This window comes from Pseudorca crassidens, chromosome 1 (genome assembly GCF_039906515.1).
Source record: "Pseudorca crassidens isolate mPseCra1 chromosome 1, mPseCra1.hap1, whole genome shotgun sequence".
Lineage (NCBI taxonomy): Eukaryota > Metazoa > Chordata > Mammalia > Artiodactyla > Delphinidae > Pseudorca > Pseudorca crassidens.
Genome location: NC_090296.1, coordinates 113,948,349 through 113,975,605, shown reverse-complemented (window position 1 = coordinate 113,975,605; position 27,257 = coordinate 113,948,349). Strand labels below are relative to the sequence as shown.

Sequence of the window (27,257 nt, the reverse complement as noted above, 5' to 3'; positions counted from 1 at the left end):
GAGGAACGAGGAAACAAGTCAGTTGGCCCATGACGGATCCCTGACCCTCGGGGTGGTGAAAGGGGAAGGGAAGGTGTAGGCCGCCCACGCTCGCCTAGGGGTCCGGATCTGCCAACGCGAAGGGGAACCACGGCGCACTTCCCCAACTCTACCGCGCGACAAGAGAGAACGCCCCTCAGCTCCGCCCACCTTCTACGCCCATAGCAGTATCGGGCGCTAGGACCCCGCGACCCTCAACCTGTCCCTGTCCTGCCCCCTCGGGCAAGGGACTGGCCCTCTATTGGCGCTCACAGGCCGCGATCCCCGCCTCCGCCCACTCCGTCACTGTCAAGATGGCGCCGGTCGCAGCGGCGGCGGCCGCGGCGGCTGGAACCAGAGAAGGAGGCGGAGGCAGCGGCGGCCGCGAGGGGAGGGGGAGTCCCGTCTGACTGAGACGGCAGGCCTGGGCGGGCGGGGGTGCCGCGCAGGGCGGAGCGCCGGGCTGGGGATGAGCTAAGCGGGTTCTGAGCCCCGCGGCATTCAGCCTCTCGTGTCCCGACGCCGCTGGTGAGTGGACGCGGCACCGCTCTCCAAGCTCGACCAGCTGCTCGCGAGGGAGTCAGCGGTGAGGTGAGTGTGGGGGCGGCAGCGCGGACAGCGGTGGCATGTGGAGCTGTCACTGCCCGGAGCGGTGTCAGCCGCGGGCACGGGAGTGGGGCCGGCTGGACTCGGAGATGTGGCGTGGATGGCCGCGACCTCCGCCCGGGGATTTCTCGGAGCCTGGCCGTCCTCCGAGAGCTGGGTCTGCTCCGGATGGCGCGGCGGTGCTGAGAGTAGCACCCGCGCCTCTGCGTCGGATGCTGGGGGGACTCCTGTGTTTTCATTCCGGATTTTCTATTCCGGGCTGGCCTGGGGCTCTTGTTGGGAACTGGGGGTGGGGGCGGGGGCGGTGAAAGGGGAGGTCCTGGAGCTGGGATTTTGACAAGCCTGTTACGTAAGACGGAGGTGGCCTCCCGGAATCCCACCTGCTCGCTGTTTTAAACAGGCGGCAGCTGGATCCTGGCTGGCCCCCAGAGGCCCGATTTTCCTCCCAGAGGTCTGCCTAGCCTACTCCGACCAGCGTGAACCTGCTAAACGTCCAACTTGTCCAGTTTGGTTTTTTTCCCCAGTCTTTTTTTGGGGGGCGGGGGCGGGAGAGGGTAAACAATTACTGGTAGCCACTGTTCCCTTTGAAGTTTACCGCTTTCTTTGGGGGGGGGAAGCTTGTGACCTAAAACTGGGTCGCAGCGACAGCGTTTCGTTATCGTACTTTTAATTGACAGATATGCTGGAAGATTTTTGTTATTGTTTCAGTGTGCTTTTAATTCAAATGTATGGTTACGCCTGGAGCCTTAGAGAAGGGTTTTTGTCTTATAGGACAGTTATTTTTTGTTTGCAGCAGCAGGACAGGCATCAGTCAACAGGCATGTATTTATCTGAGGAGAAAACGCGTGTCAGCTAGCTAGAGACCCGTGAGGGCAGAAATTGTATTACTACGTGAATATGCTATTCTTTAAAATATTATCCGTTAATGAAAATAATAGTCCAAGTTTAAAAGAAGCAATTTTACAAGATTACAAGCTGTTGTTTGGTGTATATGGTCACTTTCTATTTTCTGCTTGCCCTAGTCTACCTCTTCTCTCCTCTTGGGGGAAGGAGGCGGAGACACCTGTAAACAGCGTAACCAGGTTACACTAATCTATTGTAGTACATTTGAAATTATTGTAAAAAGTAGTCTCCGGGGGACCTAAGATTGGGTAATAAGTAAGGACTCTTGGGGCAAGTTATACAGTTTTATGTCTAGAGTAGATACTGGGATTTCAGCCTTTGAAAACCTAAGTATACATAATTTCTGAGCTATTTGAACCCCGTTTGCATTTATAATGAAACAAAAGATTGTATTTGGCCGCTTTTACGGGAACTTTGTTTTGTTTTGGCCAAAATTAAACATTTTTGGTAACTTCTACCTCATTTTCACATTCTCCCTTTGAACTGCAGCTCTCAGTAGGAGTCCAGAATAGTATATATTATCATCATCGTCATTATTGTACATACTATATGTTACATAATTTTCTTTTTCTGAATGATTAAACATAGACTTAACTTCATTGTGGGTTTTATAAGAATGTAATTGATCTTGACAGCAGCCCAGTACTGGGAATAAATGTAAGTAAAATTTGGCCTGAGTTTTAAATTTATGTACACAAATTTACACTTTTGAAAATTGGTGAAGCGATATAAATTTTCTGATTGTGCAAGAGAGCCAGGAAGCTGATGCTGATTTGTTCTGAACTTTTCCACATGAATTACCACTGGCTTAAATAGTTATTGATTCTTAAGCTCCTGGAGCTGTTGACCTATTTGTGGCAGCTTGAATAAAATTTGGAATAATTGGGAGGCTATAAGAAGGAAGAAATAGAGTACATGACATTTTCTAATTCATTCAAAAAATAATAAAAATCATGGAGGAATTGTAAAATAAAATTGTGTTCTCACTGAGTGATATATTAGTTACATTATCTTTTCTGTTTGCAGAATTTTTCTAAGCAGTCTACTTACTATGAAAACCTAGATTTAAGCACCAATACAAACAGAGGTGTTTGATATATTATAAATCTTGTTTATTCCTATTTAAATTGATGGCTCCTTATTCTAAGTGGAAAACAGAAGTGGCTGTAGCAGGAAGATTGGCTTGCTGTTCTTGTCCTCTCTGATATAAGAGACTTACCTTTCAGGACTTTTTCCTCCTTCCTACGAGGTGTAGAAGAAGAGAATGAAGAAAACTTGATAAAATTTCTTCCTTTCTCGTTTGTTTGTTCAGTGTCCTACTGATTATTGCTCAGTAGAATTTGTGGGTTGGGGGAAGTCAAGCACTCCATGCTTTATTACTTATTACTTTATTACTTATTACTGTGTATCATAATTACCACTTTGAATTCTATAATAGCAGTGTAGAACTTTATACATAAGAAAGGATTAATTTATATAGTTGTTACTATAATAGTGAAAATTTTGTAATAGTTAAAATGCCATATAATAGAGGATTAGTGAAATTAATGATGGTTAATCTATGTAGTAAATGCAGTTATTAAAAGTCATTTTAAAAAATATTTACTAACATGAGAAAGCACAATATAATCTTGAGATAAAAATCAGAATATAAGGAATTACTATGTTATTACTTATAATATATCACATATATGGCAAAATGATTGGCAGGAAGTACATAAAATATTAAAAGACATTATCTCTGGATGATAGGATTATAGGTAACTTCTATTTTAGTGTTTGTACTTTGTTCTGTCTTCTGAATAGTATTACTCTAATAATCACTAAAATGACATTAAAATATTTTCAAGAGTCAGAGGAGAAAATCCTGAAAATCCCACATAACCACCGCCCCAACAGAGAAACTACCTTATGATTCATTATTAGCCAAACTAACTGAAAATACGGTGCTTATGCAATATACACAATAATGGAAACAGCCAATAATACAGGTGAAGGCATTCTCCTAGCTACCAGCACCAGCCTGGTAATAGTTTTCCATATGTGGATGCTCCTATTAATGCACATCGTTACTCTTCAACTTCTTTTCTGTTTGTGTCTTACACCCTAACTGTTCTGTGTTGCCAGTGCCACCTATTGATGGACTGCTTGACTTAAGTCTTTTCCTCATTACCTCATCAGTCAGCGGTTTGTGAATGTTTATGAGGTGCCAGGTACTTTGCTAGTCACTGAGTATACAAAGGTGAATGAATGAAATGTAGTTTCTAACCTCAGACTCTGGTAGAGAACCTTTCTTTTCTTCTTGGTTCATCAGTGCATATTGTATACTCTGCTTTTTCTGTCCCACTGCTCATGCCCTGGCACCTCAGGCAGTATCTTTTTCCTGGTGCTCACATCCTCTTTTAACTTTCTTTATGGGAAAGTATGTTCTGAGTTCCAGACAACCAATTTACAAATAAATTTTTGGAACATTACTTGATTGTATGTGGGGGAATCTTAAGTTCAGAAGGGCTGCGTATAAGTTCATCTATGGCTGCTGTTATTTTTTAAAGTACGTGACAACTTCTTGGTACTTTCTTCTTGCTTCCTTCTTTTAAAAACCACCAACAAGTAGAAAGCAGCAGAAAAAAGAGGTAGAAAGGTGTCAAGGGAGTTTTCTTGCTAGTGCTATATATACTTCATTTTCCCTGAGAAGAGTGAGTCATCAAAATGTAAAGTAAGAGATACTGTTTCTGATATACTTCTAGTATAACTCTTTTGAGCCCTGTAAAAATGCATTTTCCATATGTATGTTAAAGTATATATACATACATAAACTCACAGTTTAGCTGTTTGCATTTCCAAATAAAACCTGAAATATGGAGATTGGAAATTGCTTAAATTTCTTTTTATTTTTTTAAAAATTATTTGTTTATTTGTTTATTTATTTATTTTTGGCTGTGTTGGGTCTTCATTGCTTTGTGTGGGCTTTCTCTAGTTGGCGGCAAGCGGCGGCTACTCTTCGTTGTGGTGCGCGGGCTTCTCATTGCAGTGGCACACGGGCTTCAGTAGTTGTGGCACATGGGCTCAGTAGTTGTGGCTTGCGGGCTCTAGAGTGCAGGAGCAGTAGTTGTGGCGCAGGGGCTTAACTGCTCCACAGCATGTGAGATCTTCCCAGACCAGGGCTCAAACTAGTGTCGCCTGCATTGGCAGGCAGATTCTTAACCACTGCGCCACCAGGGATGTCACTCTTCTTATTTTTGTTATAATATTGTTTTATAGAGGAGGCATTTTGTTTTTGGAAAGTTTAAAAAATACAGAAAATTACAAAAAGTAGTGAACAATGCACATACCATACAAAACGTTGACATTTTTTTCATTTTTGCTTGAGATGTGCATTTAATATAAAAGAACCACATAAGTCATCGGTATCACACTGAATTCTAAAAGAGCGGCGTAGAACTTTATATTTTACTTGAACATTGCTGATAAAGTTAAAGCCCCTTTTGTTCTCCCCAATTTCATCCTCTTTCCTTCTCTCCTTACATCCCCTCCCTGGCAATTGTTGTGATAAATTTGATGTGTATCCTTCCAGTTTACCTTTTAATAAATTGTATGTATTTGAGTAGTACATGACATTGCTTTGGATGCTTTTGAAGAGTGTGGACTTTGGAGACATAACTCCCTAGGTTTGAATCTTGACTCTGTTACTTAATAGTTTTGTGACCTCAGGCGTGTTTTAAAAGTTTTCTGTGCCTCATTGTCCTCATCTATCAAATCTGGATAATAGAAATGTCTGCCACATAAGGTTGTTGTAAAAAGTAAATGAGTTTATTTATATAAGCTGCTTAAAACTGTGCCTGGTACTTTTTTTTTTTTTAAGTGTGCTGGTAAATTTAACCAGCTATTAATATGATTATGTCATGGTATACACATTTTGAAACTTGTTTTCTTTATTTTACTTTTTTTCCCCTCAATTCTTATTGGCACTATAGGTCTAGTTCATTCATTTTTTACTGATTTGTAGTGTTCCATTGAATAAATATACTGCATTTTGTCATTTCTTCTATTGATAAGCATTTAGATTGCTTTCATTTTTTATCTGTTATAAATAGTGCCTCATGAAATCCTTGCATCTCCTCAAGCAACATGCCAGAGTTTCTCCAGGTCATATACCTGATTGTCAAATTGTTGGGTCTTAGGGTATATACTTTTTCCCCTTTACAGGGTGTTTATAGGATACTGACAAACAATTTCTATTTCTCCGTATCTTTACCAGCAGTTGGTGTTGTCAGACTCTTGGATTTTTCCAATCTGATTGCCATCTGAAATGGCATTTCATTTGTGTTCTATTTTTATTTCCCTTCATATTTTCTTATGTATGGACTTTTTTTTTTTTTTTTTGACTGCTTTTGGGTCTTTGTTGCTGCACGCGGGCTTTCTCTAGTTGCAGTGAGCAGGGGCTACTCTTCCTTGCGGTGCGTGGGCTTCTTATTGCGGTGGCCTCTCTTGTTGCGGAGCACGGTCTCTAGGCCAGCGGGCTCAGTATTTGTTGCTTGGGGACTCTTAAGCACAGGCTCAGTAGTTGGGGCTCACTGGCTTAGTTGCTCCACGGCATTATATGGGCATTTTTGGTTAACTCTTCAGTGATTTGCCTATATCCTTTACACATTTTCTGTTAGACTTTTTTGTAATAGGTTTTTTGGTTTTTAAATATGTTCAAGATAGTTACAAACGTTAGTGAAGTGTTCTTTTTATTTTTGGAGTTTACAAATCTCTTGAACAGTGACCATTATGGACCCAAGTTATTGTGAATTTTACATTATAGTATATTGTTATTAGTGAACTTCCCAATGTACTTTCATAAAATATGTATAGTTATATTTCTCTCCCTCTGAAACTATGAGAAAATGTTTCAGTAATGTACTGTGGATATATTTTAACTAAAACTATTTCAATTTTGTGGACTTCAAAAACCAGGTGGAATTTTTATTAATAATAATTAGTACGACAGTTTTGTTTTAGTCTAAAATTTGAGTGGCTTCCTGCTTAGAGGAGAGTTTTCTGCTCCTAAAGTCCTTATCAACTAAGGAATAAAAATATGCACATATGAAATGACTTTAGGCACTTACATATACAGTATTATAAATTGTTCATCAGTGTTGAGATTGTTTTGCATAGTACTAACTGTTTCTGTTTTTGTCCAACCCTCTATACATGACTTAAAGGACTAAAGTCAGTCTGGTTAAGGCAATAACTTCCCTGCTATTGTTATTATTATTATTAATTTATTTAAATGAACTTTTAATTTTAGGATAGTTTTACATTTACAGAAAAGTTTCAGGGAGTTACCACATCCCCTGCACCCAGTTTCCCCTATTGCTAATATCCGACACTTCTGTTTTACATTTGTCACAACTAAGGAACCAACACTGGAACATTACTATTAACTAAAGTCCATACTTTATTCACATTTCCTTAGTTTTCACCTAATGTCCTTTTTCAGTTCCAGGATTCCATCCAGAATACCACACTACATTTAGTCATTATGTTTCCTTTGGCTCCTCTGGTCTGTGACAGCTTTTCAGATTTTCCTTGCTTTTGATGACCTTGACAGTTTTGAGGAGTATGGGTCAGAGATTTTGTAGCATGTCCTTCAATTTGGGTTTGTCTGATCTTCTTCTCATAGTTAGACTAGGGTTATGGGTTTTGGGGAGGATGACTGCAGAGATAAAATGCTGTTCTCATTATATCGTATCAAGGGTACATACCATCAATATGACTTATCACTGATATTTTTAACCTTGATCACCTGGCTGAGGTAGTGCTTGCCAGGTTTCTCTACTGTAAAGTTTTCCTATATGCTGCGTTTTGGAAATAAGTTACTAAGTGCAGACCATATTCAGTGGATAGGAAGTTAAGCTCTAACTCCTCGACGGGTGAGTATCTACAAAATTACTTGGGATTCTTCTTTAAGGGAGATTTTCCTTTTCTCCCCCATTTATTTATTTAATCGTTTATATCAATATGGACTTATGTATATTTATTTCTAAATTTGGGTTATACTCCTATACTACCTTATTTTGTTGCTCAAGTTGTTCTACCTCTTTCAGGTTGGTTCCTGTGACCAACAAGACATAAACCATTGTTTTGTTTTTTTGAGCACTTCCATACTTTCTGGCACTACAAGATGCTCCAGGCTAATCTTTTATATTCCCTGCCCCAGCCCTGTAATCAACCATTTCTTCAAGGATCCCTAGTTACTTTTATTAGAGAAGGATATTAGAAACCAAGATTTGGGCACTGAGTATGCTCATTGCTGTTGGGATATCATTGCTTTTAGACCTCAGTGTACAGACCTAGGAAATATATGTATGTATACTAACACATGTATACAGATATATAACTTTTTTTTACCTATATGTCCATCTGGATCTAAATGAAGCTAAACATGAGTTCATACTGATGTCTTTGACTCTGCTTCAGTACCACATGGTTCATTCTATCCTTACCCCCATGCTTATCTGTAACCTTACTCTCCAGAAATGAGAAACCTGGTTCTCATCATCCGCAGTCCACTTACTTGTTTGTTCAGTCTCATTATACATGCACAGTTTCATAATTGTTAATCATATCCCGGTGAGAAATGACTTTAACAACTAGAGAAGTTTTATATTTTTTTTAAATCCTTTTGTCGTTTAGAGTTCCCAGTCAAAACACTATTTTCCAAAGTTACTTAGGTCAGGACCTTTCAGAACCTTTTTTTCTCTGTCCTCCATATTTTAATTTTACTTCTTATAGGCTGGTCTAAATTACAAGTAATTATATATATAAAACTTATCAAAAAAATTTCCCTTACTAATTACAGAGCCTTAGCTCTGTATGGTTTTCTTTGTCTCTGACTTTTGTGGCCAAAAAAAAAAAATCCCTTTTCTGAAAGTAAAACTTCCTGAGGTTTAGTCAGAATAGTACTCTGTCATTTGGTTATTGGTTGATATATTTATGATTTGGACTTAGAGTTATTCCAGCTTCAGATATTTTTCATAGTACATTTTGAGAAATGCTGTTTAGTGGAGCATTAAGATCCTTGCAAGTAAACAAATATATAATAATATTTGAGTGCTCAGAATCTACCTGTATTCTTACAGTAATTTTATATGGATTAACTCATTTAATTCCCTCAAGAAGTCTGTGAGGTAAGTACTTTATTATTTTGCCCCTTTTAAAGATGAGGAAATTAAGACACTGAGAGATTTAGCAACTTGACCACAGTCACATAGCTAGTAAATGGCAGAGCTGGAATTCGTATGTAGCCAGTCTGATTGTGGAGCCTACACTCTCAATCACTTTGCTATATTACCTCTAAATAAGAAATGTTCAAAGTGTTGTAAGAGTTACAGAGGAAGTAAAACACAATGATGTGAGAGAATGACTGAGAGGGTCCTTAGGGTACTTCTTAGGGAAGTCCTCTCTTAGGAGATGATATTTGACAGATGAGAAAGAGCCAGTTATGTGAAGAGCTGAGGAAAGAGTGATTCTTATGGGAGAATATCAAGTGCAAAGCCTTCCCATGAAAAGGAGTTTGAGATAAGAACAGAAAGACACCCAGTGTGGCTACGTGCAGTGAGCATGAGGGCCTGTAGCGTTACTTACAGGTGAGGTTACATGTAGTAAGTCATTTAGTGCTCAAAATAACCCATTACCTCAATTTTATAGATGAGAAAATTGATATGGTAATCTGCATTGGCTGAAATTACGTCTTTTCTCTCCCATTTACTCTTTATCCCACTGCAGTCTAATTTCTACTTCTTTTTTTTTTTTTTTTTTTGCGATACGCGGGCCTCTCACTGTTGTGGCCTCTCCCATTGCGGAGCACAGGCTCCGGACGCGCAGGCTCAGCAGCCATGGCTCACGGGCCTAGTCGCTCCGCGGCATGTGGGATCTTACCAGACTGGGGCACGAACCCGTGTGCCCTGCATCGGCAGGCGGACTCTCAACCACTGCGCCACCAGGGAAGCTCTAATTTCTACTTCTTATGTCACTAAACTTGCTCTTGCTAAAGTAACCAATGACAGTAATACCGTTGGCCATTTTCTCAAGAAACTCAACCCCTTGACTTCCACCCTGCTGCCCTCTTCTGTTTATCCTGGAGCTTCTCATTGTGTTGATCATTCCCTTTGAGGGCTTGCCTTCCTCTGCCTGTCCCAAAAGAAGTGGTGGTCCCAGGGTTAGCCAGTTGCCCTTCTCAGCCTTTACAGTAAGCAAGTCGTAGTTATCCCTGTGGTTTCAGTTACTGTGTATCTACCAATCACCCACCAAGCTGTTTTTCCAGCATTAGTATTCAAAGCGTCAGAGATTGTCTTATCTAACTGCTTATGTATCTTCACTTTAAACTCCGTTTGTCCAAATTGAACTTATTTACCTATCTAAAGTTTTTCTTTGATTTATTGTTTTTCAAAGACATCTGGACTATTGACTTCATCATTCAAGGAACTTTGGAGTCTTTCATGTTTCCTCCCTCTTTCTCTCTCCTCACATACATTCATTTACTATTCATTCTGCTGATTTTGCCACCTGAATATTTTTTGAATCGATCATTTCCCTAGTATCCCTGTTTCAGCCACTGCCTTATTAGGAACTACTTCCTTACTTTCTCACTGGTTTTCCTGTCTTCATTTTTACCTCTGTAATATTCACATCAGAATTGCTGGACTGGTAATTCTAAAACACAGTTAGAAAATTCTTCTTTAACACCCCATTGTCAACTGAATAAAGTCTGAACTCTTTACCAGGTCATTAAGCCTCATCATGATTTGGGACTGGTTCTCTATCTTAACTCATAATTTCTGCTTTCCATTTTCCACTCTAGCCATAAAAAACTACTTTTTGAAGATTCCTTGAATGTACATGCTAGTTCTGAACTGTTGACCGTTGCTTATGTAGTCCATCTCCTTGGAATGACTTCATTTTCTTCTTCCCTTTTCTTTTTGCCTAACTCCTTTGCATCTTTTAAGACTCAGCATAGGCTTTATCTCCTCCAGAAAGCCTTTTCAGACCCATACTTTTTTTTTAAAATTTTTATTGGAGTATAGGTGATTTACAATGTTGTATTCGTTTCTGCTGTACAGCAAAGTGAATCAGTTATACATATACATATATCCACTCTTCTTTAGATTCTTTTCCCACATAGGTCATCACAGAATATCGAGTGTAGAGTTCCCTGTGCTATACAGTAGTCCTTATTAGTTATCTATTTTATTTTTATTAAAAATATTTTTTTAAAATTTATTTTTGGCTGCGTTGGGTCTTCATTGCTGCGCGTGGCATTCTCTAGTTGTGGCAAGCGAGGGCTACTCTTCATTGCGGTGCATGGGCTTCTCATTGCGGTGGCTTCTCTTGTTGCAGAGCTCGGGCTCTAGGCACACGGACTTCAGTAGTTGCGGCATGCGGGCCCTAGAGCGCAGGCTCAGTAGTCATGGCTCATGGGCTTAGCTGCTCCGCAGCATGTGGGATCTTCTTGGACCAGGGATGGAACCTGTGTCCCCTGCATTGGCAGGTGGATTCTTAACCACTGTGCCGCCAGGGAAGTCCAAGTTATGTATTTTATATATAGTAGTGTGTATATGTCAATCCCAATCTCCCAATTTATCCCTTCCCCCCTTTCCCCCCTGGTAACCATAAGTTTATTTTCTATATCTGTGACTCTGTTTCTCTTTTGTAAATAAGTTCATTTGTATCATTTGTTTTAGATTCCACATATAAGTGATATCGTATGATATTTGTCTTTCTCTGTCTGACTTCACTTAGTATGATAATCTCTAGGTCCATCCATGTTGCTGCAAATGGCATTATTTCAATTCTTTTTAGTATTGAAACCTGAGTAGTATTCCATTGTATATAAGTAGTACATATTCTTTATCTTATTCATCTGTCAATGGACATTTAGGTTGCTTCCATATCTTGGCTATTGTAAATAGTGCTGCTATGAACATTGGGGTGCATGTATCTTTTTGAATTAGAGTTTTCTCCAGATATATGCCCAGGAATGGGATTGCTGGATCATATGGTAGTTCTATTTTTGGTTTTTTAAGGAATCTCCATGCTGTTCTCCATAATGGTTGTACCAATTTACATTCCCACCAACAGTGTGGGAGGGATCCCTTTTCTGTACACCCTCTCCAGCATTTATTGTTTGTAGACTTTTTGATGATGGCTACTCTGACCAGTGTGAGGTGATACCTCATTGTAGTTTTGATTTGCATTTCTCTGATAATTAGCAATGTGAGCATCTTTTCACGTGCTTTTTGGCCATCTGTGTGTTGTCTTTGGAGAAATGTCTATTTAGATCTTCTGCCCATTTTTTGATTGGGTTGTTTGGTTTTTTGACATAGAGCTGCATGAGCTGTTTGTATATTTTGCAGATTAATCCCTTGTCAGTTGCTTCGTTTGCAAATTTTTTCTCCCATTTTGTGGGTTGTCAGACCCATACTCTTGTCTGGATTGTCAAGTTCCTTCTGAAATAATCTGGTAGTAACTATGTTATGTCTCAAGCAACAAGAACAGTGTCTGGCACAAGAGAAGATACTCAGTTAAGAATTTGTTGAATGAATTATTTTAGTATTGGAGAGGCAGTATAAAGTAGTTGCTCTGGACCCAAACTGTCTGGGGTTAGCAAACCTGACTTTGCTATTTGACTATCTGTGCTGTCTCCCTGTACCTCAGTTTCTTCCCTTGTAAAATGAAGATAATGATGTCTTCATAAGATTGTTGTGAAGCTTAAATTTACTTAGTGTTTAGTAAATAATGTGTTATAGACATTGCTGCCCTTAGAATGTTTTAATTTATGTATTCGAGTCCCCCCACTGTCCTAGAATTAGGGAATGAATAAACAAACCAACTAATCCTGGGTTTTAAAATGAAAGACAAATTCCTAGCTTTTGAGAATGTCTTGGCGAGCTAACCATTAGTCTTTCTTGCAGCTCCAGCATTTGGTGTTCTGTCACAAATTTGAAATTGGCATTAATGATGATTAGCATTTCTTAATTGTTCTACTTAATTAGTTTTTTAAATTCTTGCACACTTTTCTTATTAATAACACTGTTTAAACTCTAGGAATGCCCTTTATTTATGCTTAGTCTTCATATAGCCTATCCTGTAGCATTAACCAGCCTTTCCTATTATGGATTAAGGTGTGAGGGTGATAGCTCTGCTGATATTGTGCTTTTTATTAATTTGGGAGATAAACTGAAGTATGTTGCAGAGAAAGATTGAACAACGGGGTAGAATGGGGAAACTGGAAATATTCCCACTTCAGAGTCAAACCTGCACATTATCCCTTCACTCCTTGGCTTAAAATAAATTCTGAGAATATTGAACACTCATAATCAAATGTAATTTCAGTAAACACAGTCTGGAGGCAATATAAGTCATTAAAAAATGATCGATGCCTCTGCCTTCTTCCATTATTGTAAACAATTGGGACTTGTTTACTTAAAATCTTTTTTATGGCAATCACTGTTCAATTTTTCATAAGCCTTTCCTTTTACTTTAACGTCTCATTTTTTTCTGAACACCAGAACTGTCTGTATAAGCTTGGCAAATTTGATAGAAGTACTGTTTGTTTTGGTTTGTTTGTTTTTATCTCTGAACTTGCTGTTGCATTTGTAGATTTTCCCAGTCTTGCTAAATCTTGATTATGTGAAACTAGTCAGTTTTTCTTATAAACGTTTATTTTGAACAGAAGTTATCAATATTCATTCTTCTTCACTATCCCTTTGAAAATACTAAAGAAACTAGTTTTTCTTTTAAAGTCTGAGTTGCCAAAGGAAACTTCTTACTAATAAACTAATTTCAAAGAAAAATGGAAAACCTAATATATCAGTCTTTTTTTAGAAACTAATGCCATAGAATGACTGTGCTGTTGGAAAATGCTTCCTTTTTTTTAAAGGTCACTGTCTTCTGCCACTGAGCATTTTAGTTGAGGACTCTGAAGTGCCATGTTTGTATGAGAAAAGCGTATAGATGGATGGGGAAAACGGTATAAATGATACTTAGGCTTGTTAGATAGGACTGGCTGTTATCACGAGAAAAGACATATTCCCACCCCCTTTTTGGTCAAAATTGTAGTAAGTGGTATTATTTCTCTTTATAAAATAATTTGTTCTAATAAGCTCTGAGATACTCCCTATTCTTTAATCTCTCTTTTTTCCCCTGAACTTTGAAATATAATTTTATTCATACTGACTCACAACTATGCTGAAGTTGGATTTATAGGTTGTTGTTTGAACCTGTTATGGTTGGTGAATATTTTTCATTTTCTTAACGCTGAGAAATGCCTGAAGATACCAATGTAACAAGGGTTTTTTTTTTTCTCCTCTGGTTAACTGACATTTTTATTATATTCCTACTTGACCTTTTCTTTTTTGAGGTTTTTAAAATCAAATTTCTTTTGTTTGTGAGTATTAGAAATGAAATTCAAACTAATTTACTCAAAAAAAGGAATTAGTGTTGATGGCAAGCGTACTGGGGATTTCACAGTACTGTACTTTGAAGGTAGAAGTACAACCAGGCTTCATGAGGGGGAGGGGAACCAGGAACTGGAAACTCATCAGTAACTCAGGCAACTGTTTTCTCCCCACCCTGGGGCAGCATTATCTCTTCTGCCTCTCCCTACTTGTCTGCATCGTTTTTCTCTCTGCATGTTGTCTTTTACCACTGCGCATGGCCAAACAAGTCCTCTAACTCTTAAATTCTTAAATTCACTCATGGTTCTGTGATCCCATGCTAAACCCTGGGAAAAAATCCAGTTTGAGGCAAATGTCTATGTCTGGTCCAATCAGCTATGGCAGATGAAACCAAGGTTTTAGAGAACTTTTCAGGCCCCATTTCTATGATAGGGGAGTGCATACAGGGCATACAACTCTCAGGGGAGGGGTATGTCAGTAGGCTACATAGATACCATAAAAGGTGGTGATTGCAAAGGAATGCTAAATAACGTGAAATAAAATTAAGGTTTTCTGAAATAAAAAGGAGACCACTCATTAGCTTTATGTAGTAGTAAAGAACTTAATTTCATCCCCAGTCCATAGGTGGTTATTCTGAAAGCTATAAAAATATCTCCCTTTTTCAAATAAGAGCGGATTTTTTAGCTTCTGCATATAGAATTTGAAGTTTGAATCATGCTATTTCATGAACACAATCTTATATTAATATTATTATTAATACATCATGTCATTTTCTATTTAACAAACGTTTACTGACTACCTGTCCTTTTTTAGGGACTGTGCTAAAACATATTTACAGAGCTAGAGATGTAACATTGCCTACTCTCAAAGAATTCCTAATCTAGTTGACAAGAGTAGATGTTCAAAGAAATGATTACAGTGTTAATGTGATAATTGTAATAGAGATACGTACAGGATGGTCTTAAAGTATAAGGAAAGAGAATGACAATCTCTTCTAGGGAAGGGGATCAGGAAGGGCTTCAAAGAGCATGTCTCAAATATTACACAGGAGCTGGCCATTTGAACGGGCATTCTGGCAGAAAGAACTGAATTTACAAAGGTGGTGTGGAGTTTGGTATGACTGAAGTGAATTTTACATCATTCAATTTACTGAAGCTAAAATGAAAACTTACTTTTTCATATCTGTCCTTCACGTGATAGTGCATACTTCTTTTTTCAAAGGAGGATTATAGATTTTAGAATACTCATCATTTTGTTTGTAACTGTGATGTCACTTTTGAAAATGAGTCTTCACTGATCATTTGCTTTCAGGCTCCTTTATCAAATTTTTCTGATAGTGGTTGGTTGGTTAGTTTACTTTTATGGTTATTTTTCTCCTGTTCAAGCATAGAACTCCATACAGTGGATGACTGAAAATGCAAGGGCTTATAAAACTTATGAATATCACAGTTTTTATAAAAGTAAACAGTGAAAACAATACATAGCATAAGCCTAGTATAATTTTAAAAGATAAGTCTCTAAAAATGATCTATGTCAGTACTGAAATTACACACACAATTATTTTGTAAAATACTTTACGTCAGTTTTTTTCTCCTGTAGAGTCGTACCTACCTTTAAGCAAAAGGAGTGTGAGCAGTTGGCAGAATGCTTTTTGCTTCACTACTCTGATCAGTTGATTAATGCCTTTACTTCTCTTTTCAATTGCTTTATCCACCCATTCATGACTCCTGTTCCACAGCTGTCACAGATAACCAACCACCCAAAAAAAAAAAAAAAATCCCCAAACCCCAAATCCAGAGGTCCATAGTTGACTGTTCTGAGAAGTGACTGAGATAGGTGAGAAGGAGAGAAAAGATAGTTGTGGCCAGCTTTGCGGTGGTGGGAGTGGTGATGGTGAGTGTGTGTGTTTCGAGTATGAGGTTGTTTTCCTGTAGCAAGCTCAAAAATGCCACTATTGTCACCCAGGTCACAAACTGTAACTGTTTCTCATCCCCTTCCACAAATCTATCAGTCTGCCTTTTGTCACTTTTATCCTTCAACTATGCTTTTGATACTGTGTAGGAAGGAAGTGATGAGCAAAGAAAAGGCCATATGCCTCTTATTTGTTGCTTCTTTTGTTTGGAATGCCCTTCCATCTCTCCTCTATTACCCTACTCATATTTCAAGATTTAGATGATAGCTCTTTCTTTTCTGACTCCTGAAGCCCAAACTGTGTGTCCTTCTTGTGCTTTCTGTGATTACTTCTGTTATAGTCTTATCACTTACAGTGATTGTTTGTTTACTTGTCTGCCTTCTCTATTAAACTCCTGTAAGGCAAGGCCATACATAAATTATTTGTCTTTGTGTTCCCAGTGCCTGGTACAGAGCCTGGCATATGGTAAGGTTGCCATTTTGGGATTCTTGTTTGCAAACTACAGAGATCAACTTTGGTTAAAAAGAATTTATTGTAAAGATATTAGTTAGCTTACAGAAATGACTGAAAGACTGGAGAACCAGACTCTGAGAACAAATAGGAAACCAACTAATCAACCTCAGGGCTAGTCCATAGCCAAAGTAATGCCACAGAAATGTCCTTTTTGTTTAAGATACCTTTGACTCCACAGGATGCTGGATGCCATTGCTGGAACACTGCCTCTGGGTACTGTATGTCACTGCCGTAAGAATGAATTTTAAACTGTCTCTGCAGCTTTAGCTCTAGAGTCAAATTCTTCATGAAAGCATCTAATTGACCAATCTATGTGCCTGGTTCCTAAATAGCAAAGCAAGTATCTGGTCTTTTTGGCTTCCATGGTTGACTCTAGGGCTTACCTTCCTTCCAAGACACACACAGTGGCAGATTTTTTAAATATAGTAAAGGAGTTCAGATGCTGGATGGTCAAAAATAAAACGCTGACGCATGTCCTTTTCAATAAACATTTGGTAAATGTTTATTAGATGAATGATTGAGAGAATCAGAGTCATAATTTCCTGTCTCTAAACCTTTACATCATCAAGTCTCAAAGTGATTATGATGCTACTTCTATAATTCAGAACAAAATCATTTCCAAACCATCAAATAAAGATAAGCAAAATCAGCAAAGTTCTGATTTCTTAAAATGACGATCCCTCATTGTTAAATTATTTAAATAAAATTATTTGAATTAAACTTTTCTTGGTGCACTTTTTTACCATAACCTAAGCACATGTTTATTTGCTTGTATGATAATCTAACACTAACTGGAGCTAGGATTTGAGCTTGGCCAAACTGATTGCCGAGCACTTAACTTCTCTTTTTATAGTGTTCATATAGTTGTATTCAGCAATGACTTAATTGAAACAAAACAACAACAAACTAATATTTTAGAGAGGTCCGTCAGAGAAATGTTTCTGCTTGCAAAAAACAAATTTTTATTTCCTAAGCCATCTTACCCATCCAATATAAGGTCTTTTTTTTTTTTGCGGTACGCAGGCCTCTCACTGTTGTGGCCTCTCCCGTTGCGGAGCACAGGCTCCGGACGCGCAGGCTCAGCGGCCATGGCTCACGGGCCCAGCTGTTCCGCGGCATGTGGGATCTTCCCGGACCCCGTGTCCCCTGCATCGGCAGGCGGACTCTCAACCACTGCGCCACCAGGGAAGCCCCAATATAAGGTCTTATTACAACTACTTTGGAACACTGTTTAGCATTATGTACCAAAGTTGGGTATACACTCACCCTGTATCCTAGCACTTATATTTGTAGGTATTTTTGGCAAATGCATGCATTTGTGCATCAAAAAACATGTACAATAATTTACACATGACTTTGTAATTATTTATAATACCCTAACATTGGAAACAAGCCAAATGTCTATTAACAATGGAATGGATACATAAGATTATGATATTTTCAAAATGAAAAACTATACAGAAGTGAAAATGAACAAACTGCTACACATACGAGTATGACTGAATCTCAAAAACCTATTGTAGAGTGAAAAAAACTGGACCATACACATACTGTAAGAATCCTTCCACATTCCATTTATATATATAAAGTTCAGAAACAGACAAAACTAGTTCAAGATAGTGGTTCTTTTGGGGAAGGTTGAAGGGGGATTGGGGACTTCCAGTTACTGATACTGTTCTATTTCTTGACCTGAGAGGTATTTGTAATGGTGGTATTGTGTTTACTTTCCTAGAGTTGTACTTATCTATATGTATATGTTAATTAAAAAGTAAAAACAAACAAAAAACCCCCGAACAGACTTGTGTATGGATTAGCTTGGGGAGCATGGCTCAGTGACCCCCCTAAAGTTGTATGTAAAGTTCTATCTGAATATCTGTATGTGTATTTTAAGGGAGAGAAGACCCATAGCATTAATCAGATTCTCAAAGAGGTTCATGACCCCAAAAAAGTTAGAACCCACATCACCAAAGCCTGCATATTCAGAAAAATCATTGTTAAACATATTATTATGGAAAGCTTAATAAGAGATAAATCCTTGTCTCTGTGATCTGGTCCTCAGTTTTGGATCCCATCCTCTCATACTTTCTCAAGGCTTTTACAGTTATCTTTCTTTTCTTCATCCTCATTTTCCATCTCTGCTGGATGATTGCCCTTGGCATACCCCCCCTTTAATTTTGTTTATTTATTTAAAAAAGTCCTCTGTTGATTCCATGTCTTCTCAAGTTACCATTCCATCTCCCTGCTCCCCTCTACATCGAAACTTCTGCAAAGGGTTATGTATACTTCCTCACCCCGCATTCTCTCCTCAGCTCTTTCCAGTTGGGCTTTCTTCTTACTAACACTTCACTGAAATGGGTCTTCTCTAGGTCACAGTGATTTGAGTTTTGCTGAAACCAGTGGCTAAATAGCTCTTTTTGGGAGCAAGTGGGGTGAGGGCTCCTCAAGTATAGAGAATTGATTTAATCATATTTCTGATTTCATGGTTCACTTTCGTCATTGGCCTGTGTGGGGGCCTGCTTTAATTTTATTTTATCTACTTTTACCCTCCATCTTCACTCCCATTCCCTTTCCCCCAAAGATATCTACTTTAATATGTTTACTTAGCATGTCATCCTGGATATATTTTTCAAAACTATAGTGCTGTTTTAGGTATGTATTTTTAATTTATATAAATGATATTTTGCTTTAGATTCCTTTTTGTTTTATACTATTTTAATTCAACACTACATTTTAAAAAATTATCTATGTTGCTACGTTTACATCTATTATCGTTGCTTCTGACTGTTACATGATATTCAAATCATGGCATCTGCCACATTTTAAAATGATTCCTTTACTTATGGACACCTTGATTTGTCTATTCAGTCATTCAACAAATTGACCACATACTATTCTTCAGGCACTGTTCTAGGCGCTGGTTATATAGCAGTGACTAAAATGGAAAAATTCCTACCCTTTTTGAACTTCCTAATCTTGAGGAAAGAGAGAGAGATAATAAATGAAATGAATATGTATAATATGTAGCATGTTAGATAGTGAAAAGGAATAAGGTGGGAAAATTAAAACAAGGAAAGAGCAAATATGAAGTACTGGGTGTGGGAAATTGTTGAAATTTTAAAATAGGGTGGTCATGGAAAGCCTCACGGAGAAGGTGACTTTTTAGAAGGAAGGACCTGAAGATGCAGCTGGCTCAGCTGGCATCCGAGAAGGCTATTCCAGGCAGAGAGAGCAGCAAGGATAAAAAGGCCCTGAGGCTGGAACATGCCTGGTTCATTCAAGGATCAGTAAGAAGACTGGCATGTTACCTCCAAGAGTGCTTTCTAAGAGTTTTTTAAGTATATCTCTTACTATTATATTAAGACTTATTCCTGCCATCTTATTCTGTGTTTTCTATTTACACTAATTTTTTTTTCCTTTCTTTTTCTTTTCCAATTTCTGAGGATAAATAATTTTTTGTGCCAGTTTGAAAATTATGTATTCTGTTTTTATTCTTCTACTGGTTACCCTTTACTTAGATTCTTATTTATATTTATAAACTTTTAAGCTTATTGATTATATATATCTTCCTCCTGAATAAAGCATGTATCTTAGTAGGCTCTCCCTCCTCTCTGCCCCTACAATGTTAGCATTCTCTAGTCTTTTAATACTCAGGATTATTATGGGTATACTACACTTTTTTTTTCCTCTTCTTCTTTTTCCTTCTTCATTCCCTCCCCCCACTTCCATTGTTTAATTAGCAATAGTGAACCTTTATTTACGCACCCTTTCTTGCCATATCTTATCAAGTCCCCTAGATTTATAACCTTTAGACCAATAGTTTGAGTTTTTATTTGTTTGTTTAGCTGCTTTCTTGGCAAGCCATCTGAGTACTTATATTCCTAAGAATATCTTTATTTCATCCTTGTATTTAAATAATAGTTTAACCATATATTAAACTTCATTTTTTACAACATTTGAAAATATTACTCCATTATCTTACTAATTGGAAGTCTGGAGTCAGATTTTTTTTTGGTAGATGAACTACTTTTTCTTTCTGGGGATTTTTAGAATTTTTTCTTTGAGATGTTCTAAGACTTCCTCATAAGGTGTCTAGGTATTTTTTTCTTATCTATTATACCAAACTGACATCTTATGTCTTTAATTCTTGGAAATTCTTGGTCATTATTTCTCAAGTATTTCCTCATCTCTGTTTTTTCCTCACATTCTGAAAGCCCTATTATTTAGATATTGGCTCTGTTTTTCCTAGCCTCCATATGTGTTCAGAACTAATTCTTTTAGTTTTTTTCCTTTTAAATACACTTTATTTTTTAGAGCAGTTGTAGATTCACAGCAAAATTGAGCAGAAACTACAGAGAGTTTCCATATACTGCTGCCACCACAAAAACACAGTTTCCTCCACTGTCAACATCCCACACCAGAGTGGTACATTTGTTATAATCCATGAACCTACACTGACACATCAGTATCACCAAAGTCCATAGTTTATATTAGGGTTCCTTCTTTGTGTTGTACATTCTGTGGTTTTTGACAAATGTATAACATATATCTGCCATTGTAGTATCATACAGAATAGTTTCACTGCCTTAAAAATCCTCTGTGCTTATTAGGCTATTTATCCCTTCTTCGTAACTTGCTGGCAGCTGCTGATCTTTTTACTGTTTTCATAGTTTTGTCTTTTCCAGAAAGTCATATAGTTGAAATTATATATAGTATAAAGCCTTTTTAGATTGGCTTTTTTCACTTGGTAATATGCATGTAAAGTTCTTCCATGTCTTTTCATGGCTTGATAGCTCATTTCATCATAGAACTGAATAATATTCCATTGTCTGGATGTACCACAGTTCATTTATCCATTCACCTACTGAAGAACATTTTAGTTCTTTTCAAGTGTGGCAGTTATGAATAAAGCTGTTGTAAACATCGTGTGCGGGTTTTTGTGTGGACGTGTTTCCAACTCATTTGGGTAAATACTGGGAAGCGTGATTGATGGGTCATATGGTAAGAGTATGCTTAGTTTTGCAAGAAACTGCCAAACTGTCTCCCACAGTGACTATATGATTCATCTTGCATTCCCACCAGCAATGAGTGAGAGTTCCTGCCACCCCAGATTCTTGCCATTATTTGGTGTTGTCAGTGTCCTGGATTTGGGCCATTCTAATAGGAGTGTGATGATTTCTCATTGTTATTTTACTTTGCATTTCCCTAATGATATATGATGTGGAGCATCTTTTCATGTGTTTACTTGCCATCTGTATATCTTCTTTAGTGAGGTATCTGTTCAGGTCTTTTGCCCATTTTTTAATTGGGTGGTTAATTTTCTTACTGTCAAGTTTCAAGTGTTCTTTATATATTTTGGATAACAGTCCTATATCAGATACATCTTTTGCAAATATTTCCTTTGTCTGTGGGTTGTCTTCTTATTCTTTTAAGCCTCCATATTTTTTTTTTTTTTTTTTTTTTTGCGGTACGCGGGCCTCTCTCACCGTTGCGGCCTCTCCCGTTGCGGAGCACAGGCTCCGGACACGCAGGCTCAGCGGCCACGGCTCACGGGTCCAGCAGCTCCACGGCATATGGGATCCTCCCGGACCGGGGCACGAACCCGTGTCCCCTGCATCGGCAGACGGACTCTCAACCACTGTGCCACCAGGGAAGCCCAAGCCTCCATATTTTTAAACTTTTATAATATATATTTTCAATTGCTTTATACCTTCTTAATATCTCATTCTGATCATCTACTCATTGATTTTATTTTCAACTATACTCATTTTTTCCCTCATATCAAATATAATATTCAACTATATATTCATTTTGTTATTTAACCTATCTGACTTAGAATTTCAGTTATTTTATTTTTAATACCCAGTATCTGTAGTTGATTCTTCATTGTTCCTTATTATTTTCCTAATATCCTACTTTAGTTTCCTGAAGATGTTTGACCTGCTTATTTAAGAAATATGTTTGGTCTGGACCAAAAATTCTGTTTCCTCTGGGATAGGTTGTTCTATTCTTGGCCTTTTTTTTCTTTAACCCCTCTTTTGTATTCCTGCAGTGTTTATTTTTTTCTTTTCTGGAGCCCATATTCACTTGAGACTGTCAACTACCTTGACTGATAACATGTACAGACAAAGTCCTAGGTTCAAATTTATGCCTTCCTGCTGAATTTATAATAGAGTATAAGTATGTGTGTGGGCAGAGAAGTAGGTTTAGGTCTAAAGGTGGAGATATGCCAGAGAAGTAGTTGTGGTTTGGCTATTAGATGTGCAGGTAGAGATATCATGCAGGCATTTTATTTTATTTTATTTTATTTTTGCGGTACGCGGGCCTCTCACTGTTGTGGCCTCTCCCGTTGCGGAGCACAGGCTCCGGACGCGCAGGCTCAGCGGCCATGGCTCACGGGCCCAGCCGCTCCTCGGCATGTGGGATCTTCCCAGACCGGGGCACGAACCCATATCCCCTGCATCGGCAGGCGGACTCTCAACCACTGCGCCACCAGGGAAGCTCCATGCAGGCATTTTGGATCTCAGTAGAGAGTCATGGTTGGTGATGTAAATTTGAAAGTGAGCAGCAGTTAGTGGAACTAAAAATTTTCCTGGGAATAAGAAGAAAGAGAAGGTCCTGAAGTTTGGTTTGATTGCTGAAAGAAGGTTAAGGGAGTTTAAAGAATAGAAGTGTATCTAGGGCTGGTCCTGGCCATCAGAATGTTTAGAAGGAGCAATGTGTCATCTTGCCTCACCAACCTGATCTGCTTTATCTTTGTCAAATCTGGGTCATTGATTCAGGCTTCTGTGGAATAGTCTACATGGTATGTAGTAGCAAGAGACCTGGAATAAGGAGTTTTAGGCCCTGCTCTGTTAGTGATGAACTGTGCTATTTTGGGCAAGTCCTATTTACCTTTCTACCTTTTTTACTCTAAAACTTCTATGAATCTTTAAGGAGGTATGGTTATAAATAATCTAGACCAACAGTTTGACTAAAAAATATATGTATGTTCTTGAGATGTTTCACCAAAATAGAATTAGTTAATAAGAGTACAATTAGGGCTTCCCTGGTGGCGCAGTGGTTGAGAGTCCGCCTGCCGATGCAGGGCACACGGGTTCGTGCCCCGGTCCGGGAAGATCCCACATGCCGCGGAGCGGCTAGGCCTGTGAGCCATGGCTGCTGAGCCTGTGCGTCCGGATACTGTGCTTTGCAATGGGAGAGGCCACAACAGTGAGAGGCCCGCCTACCAAAGAAAAAAAAAAAGAGTACAATTAGTTTTAAGTACTGATGGATTACTTTTCAGAAAAATTGTTCTAATTCATGATGCCATTAGCAATTTTTTTGTCAAGTATTTATTTATTTATTTGGGCTGCACCAGGTCTTAGTTGCGGCATGTGGGATCTTCATTGCGGCATGCGGAATTCTTAGTTGCAGCATGCAAACTCTCCGTTGTGGCATGCATGTGGGCTCTAGTTCCCTGACCAGGGATCAAATTCGGGCCCCCTGCACTGAAAGCATAGAGTCTTACCCACTGCACCACCAGGGAGGTCCCAACAATTTTTTTAAATGTTTTATTTATTTATTTGGCTGTGCCAGGTCTTAGTTGCAGCACGTGAGATCTTTAGTTGGGGCACACGGGATCTTTTAGTTACAGCATGCGGGATCTTTTAGTTGCAGCATGAAGGCTCTTAGTTGCAGCATGCGGGATCTAGTTCCCTGACTACCCGGGCCCCCTGCGTTGGGAGCAAGGAGTCTTAATCACTGGACCACCAGGAAAGTCCCCCACTGACAGTTTTTAAGTGTGCTTATTTCTTGACAGCACTACAGCATTGGGTTTAATGTTTTTTTCCATATTTGTTAATTTACTGGACATGATGTAAAACCTTGAAGTTTAATTTCTGTAATTATTTGCAAGCCTATCAATTTTTCCAAGTATTTGGGTTTTCTTGTGTATGAACTATTTGTTTGTAGTCTTTGATCATCTAGTAAATCCTACAGATTAAAAAATTGTAGCAGTCATTATTAAGTGGGAGAATAACAGATGTCTCAAAGTTGTTTTCAAGTATTAATTCTCAAAGTTCTTTTCAGGTGCTTATTAACAAATAAATATGTTACTTGTTACAGTTTGTGGGGAAAAGTGGATTTTAAGCCTTTAAAAGGCTTAAAGTACTATATTTAAATAGGTGGTGAAATGAAATAGTTAAGAAAGTGAGATGTTCAACATTAACCAAATGAGAGAACTATAAATCTTGATATCTACTTTTCAAGAAAGGTGATATTTTTAATCAATGAATCTCATTTGTATTATATGTTAATATAACTGAATTTTAGATTACTTGTCTTCTGAAAATGTATTTTTAATCACCCCAGTGAGTATTATTTCAAGTAACCATGAAATGGAGAAGAAAAACCAGGTATTTTATGTTTAAGAGAAGCTTTTGGGAACATCCCATTGGTGGCAAGAATTCATTTTAGATACCAGCTAACAAATGTTTATGATGATTCAGGGGACTTCCCTGGTGGTCCAGTGGTTAAGAATCCACCTTCCAATGAAGGGGATGTGGGTTCAATCCCTGGTCAGGGAACTAGGATCCCACATGCCATGGGGCAATTGAGCCCACACACTCTGGAGCCCAAGTGCCACAACTAGAGGGCCTGCGCACCACAACTGCTGAGCCTGTGCACTCTGGAGCCCGTGAGCCACAACTAGAGAGAAACCTGCATGCTGCAACAAAGGTCCTACATGCCACAACTAAGACCCAACGCAGCCAAATAAATAAATAAATAAAAATAAATACTAAAAAGTTAACTCCTATCAACACATTAAAAAAATGTTTATGATAATTCAAAGAGGAGGCAAGAACTTTGCGATGTGGGAGTGGTATTCATATGGGAAATTAAGTTAAAAAAAAAAAAGATGGTGCAAGAGACAAAATTTAAAACCAGACTTCCCTCTCACTCTAGACTGGTAAGCATCATATATTTGCATTTCATATATAGTATTGAATATGAACAGATTTTCAGTATGAGACTGGTAGTTGTTTATAGGGAATTGTTTATAGGAATGATAAATCTAATAGTTTCTTTATTTAAAAAGAATGTAAATAGCATTAAAAATTCTCCAGGGCTTCCCTGGTGACACAGTGGTTAAGAATCTGCCTGCCAATGCAGGGGACACAGGTTCGAGCCCTGGTTTGGGAAGATCCCACATGCCGCGGAGCAACTAAGCCAGTGCCACAACTACTAAGCCTGCGCTCTAGAGCCTGTGAGCCACAACTGCTGAGCCCGCAAGCCACAACTGCTGAAGCCTGCATGCCTAGAGCCCATGCTCCACAACAAGAGAAGCCACCACAAAGAGAAGCCCACACACCGCAACGAAGAGTAGCCCCCACTCGCCACAGCTAGAGAAAACCCTCGGGCAGCAATGAAGACCTAATGCAGCCTAAAATAAATTAATTAAAAAAAAATTCTCTGGATACAATTTCCCCATACCTCTCTAACCATTTCTCACTTTTCTCCATCCCATTTCTGCACTATTTTTTTACTCATCTTTTTTTATTACTTTTCTTGCCATATCTCTTTGTTCAACTTCTTTCATTTTCTGTTTTACTCTTTTCTCTGATTTTTAGTCATTCATTCTTTTTCTTACCTGCCAATTGCCCCACTCTCTTCAGCCAGTTTAACTTCTCCCACTTACCTGTTAACTTTTTTTGTCCATCAAAGCCCACATTCACGAATTAACACACAGGGCTCCCCAAGGACTTACTTTCTTCTCTTTCATTCTTGAATTGAAGTATGGTATAGAAGAACTCCAAATTAAAAGCTATGAGAGTTGAGTCATAAATTGATGTATTTGGTCTTACGCAAGCTGTTTAATGTTTATGCCTCAATTTCTTCATTTAAAAAGGATTGAAACTACATCTCCAAGGAGCCTCCTAGCTCTGCAATCCTATGATTCTGTGGTGTCTTAACTTTCACATGTTTTTTCTACTATGCTGACCTCATTTATTTAATAAATATTTATACACCTACCATGTATTTATAACGCCTATAATTTATGTGAGGAATCAAAAGAAATAAAAGACAGGGTTCCTGCCTTTGAATTGTTTATAGTCTGTCTGGAGAGACAAGAGGTATCTGCATATTAACCTTCAGTTATTTCTAGTCTGTTCCTGTTCTTTCTACACCAGATCCATTTCTCAAGGGAATACCAGCTATTTTATTTTCTTTATTTTTAAAAATATCAGTTTTACAGGTTTTGTTTTGTTTTGTTTTGTTTTTCCGTTGGCCACGCCTCACAGCATGTGGGCTCTTAGTTCGCCGACCAGGGATGGAACCTGCTCCCTCTGCACTGGAAGCTCAGAGTCTTAACCACTGGACCACTGGGGAAGTCCCTGCTACCTTAGTTCAAACCTAATTTCTGGGGGAGGGGTAGGTTTACCTCTGAACACAGTAAAAGACTCATTTTTATTTTCTTATACATGTAGGAATCCCCACTGTAGTTGTTCTGTAGCATTATTTTATGTTGTCCTCTTGATTCCAGTCTGGAATTTATTCATGATAGGAAAATTTATCTCAGAACCAAGGGGATTGATTTTTATTGTGATTTAGTAGATGATCACTCTCTGTCCCTATCTTTGCGTGCATACGTATGTCTGTGCATTTATGTTTGTATAATCATATTCAAATGTAGTGTTCCAGCTGACTGAGTGAATGTGACCAACAAGTCTTTCCACACGTATATGCTTTTTTCTCTGGTTTGTTTCTGCACCTGTGTTGTAAGAGGGTATTGCTTTTAGAGAGTTGTCTTTTCCTTTCATTGGCCCTATGTGCTCTCTGGTAAAAATATACCACTCCACAGAGATTAGGGACAGTGAGGGGAG

General features: G+C 38.4%; 1 protein-coding gene across 10 annotated transcripts in view; it reads left to right on the top strand.

Annotated features, from left to right (window-relative positions):
* Positions 1-341: 341 nt before the first annotated feature.
* The window catches only part of DENND4A (DENN domain containing 4A), a 134,600-nt gene continuing 107,684 nt past the window's right edge, over positions 342-27,257 (top strand). For 3 of the 10 annotated variants that reach the window (XM_067750926.1, XM_067750937.1, XM_067750919.1), the window contains exon 1: positions 342-609. The gene's annotated coding sequence lies outside the window, so the exon portion shown is untranslated. The remainder of the gene's footprint in view (positions 610-27,257) is intronic. The other 7 variants (XM_067750981.1, XM_067750946.1, XM_067750955.1 and 4 more) reach the window with 3 other exon arrangements.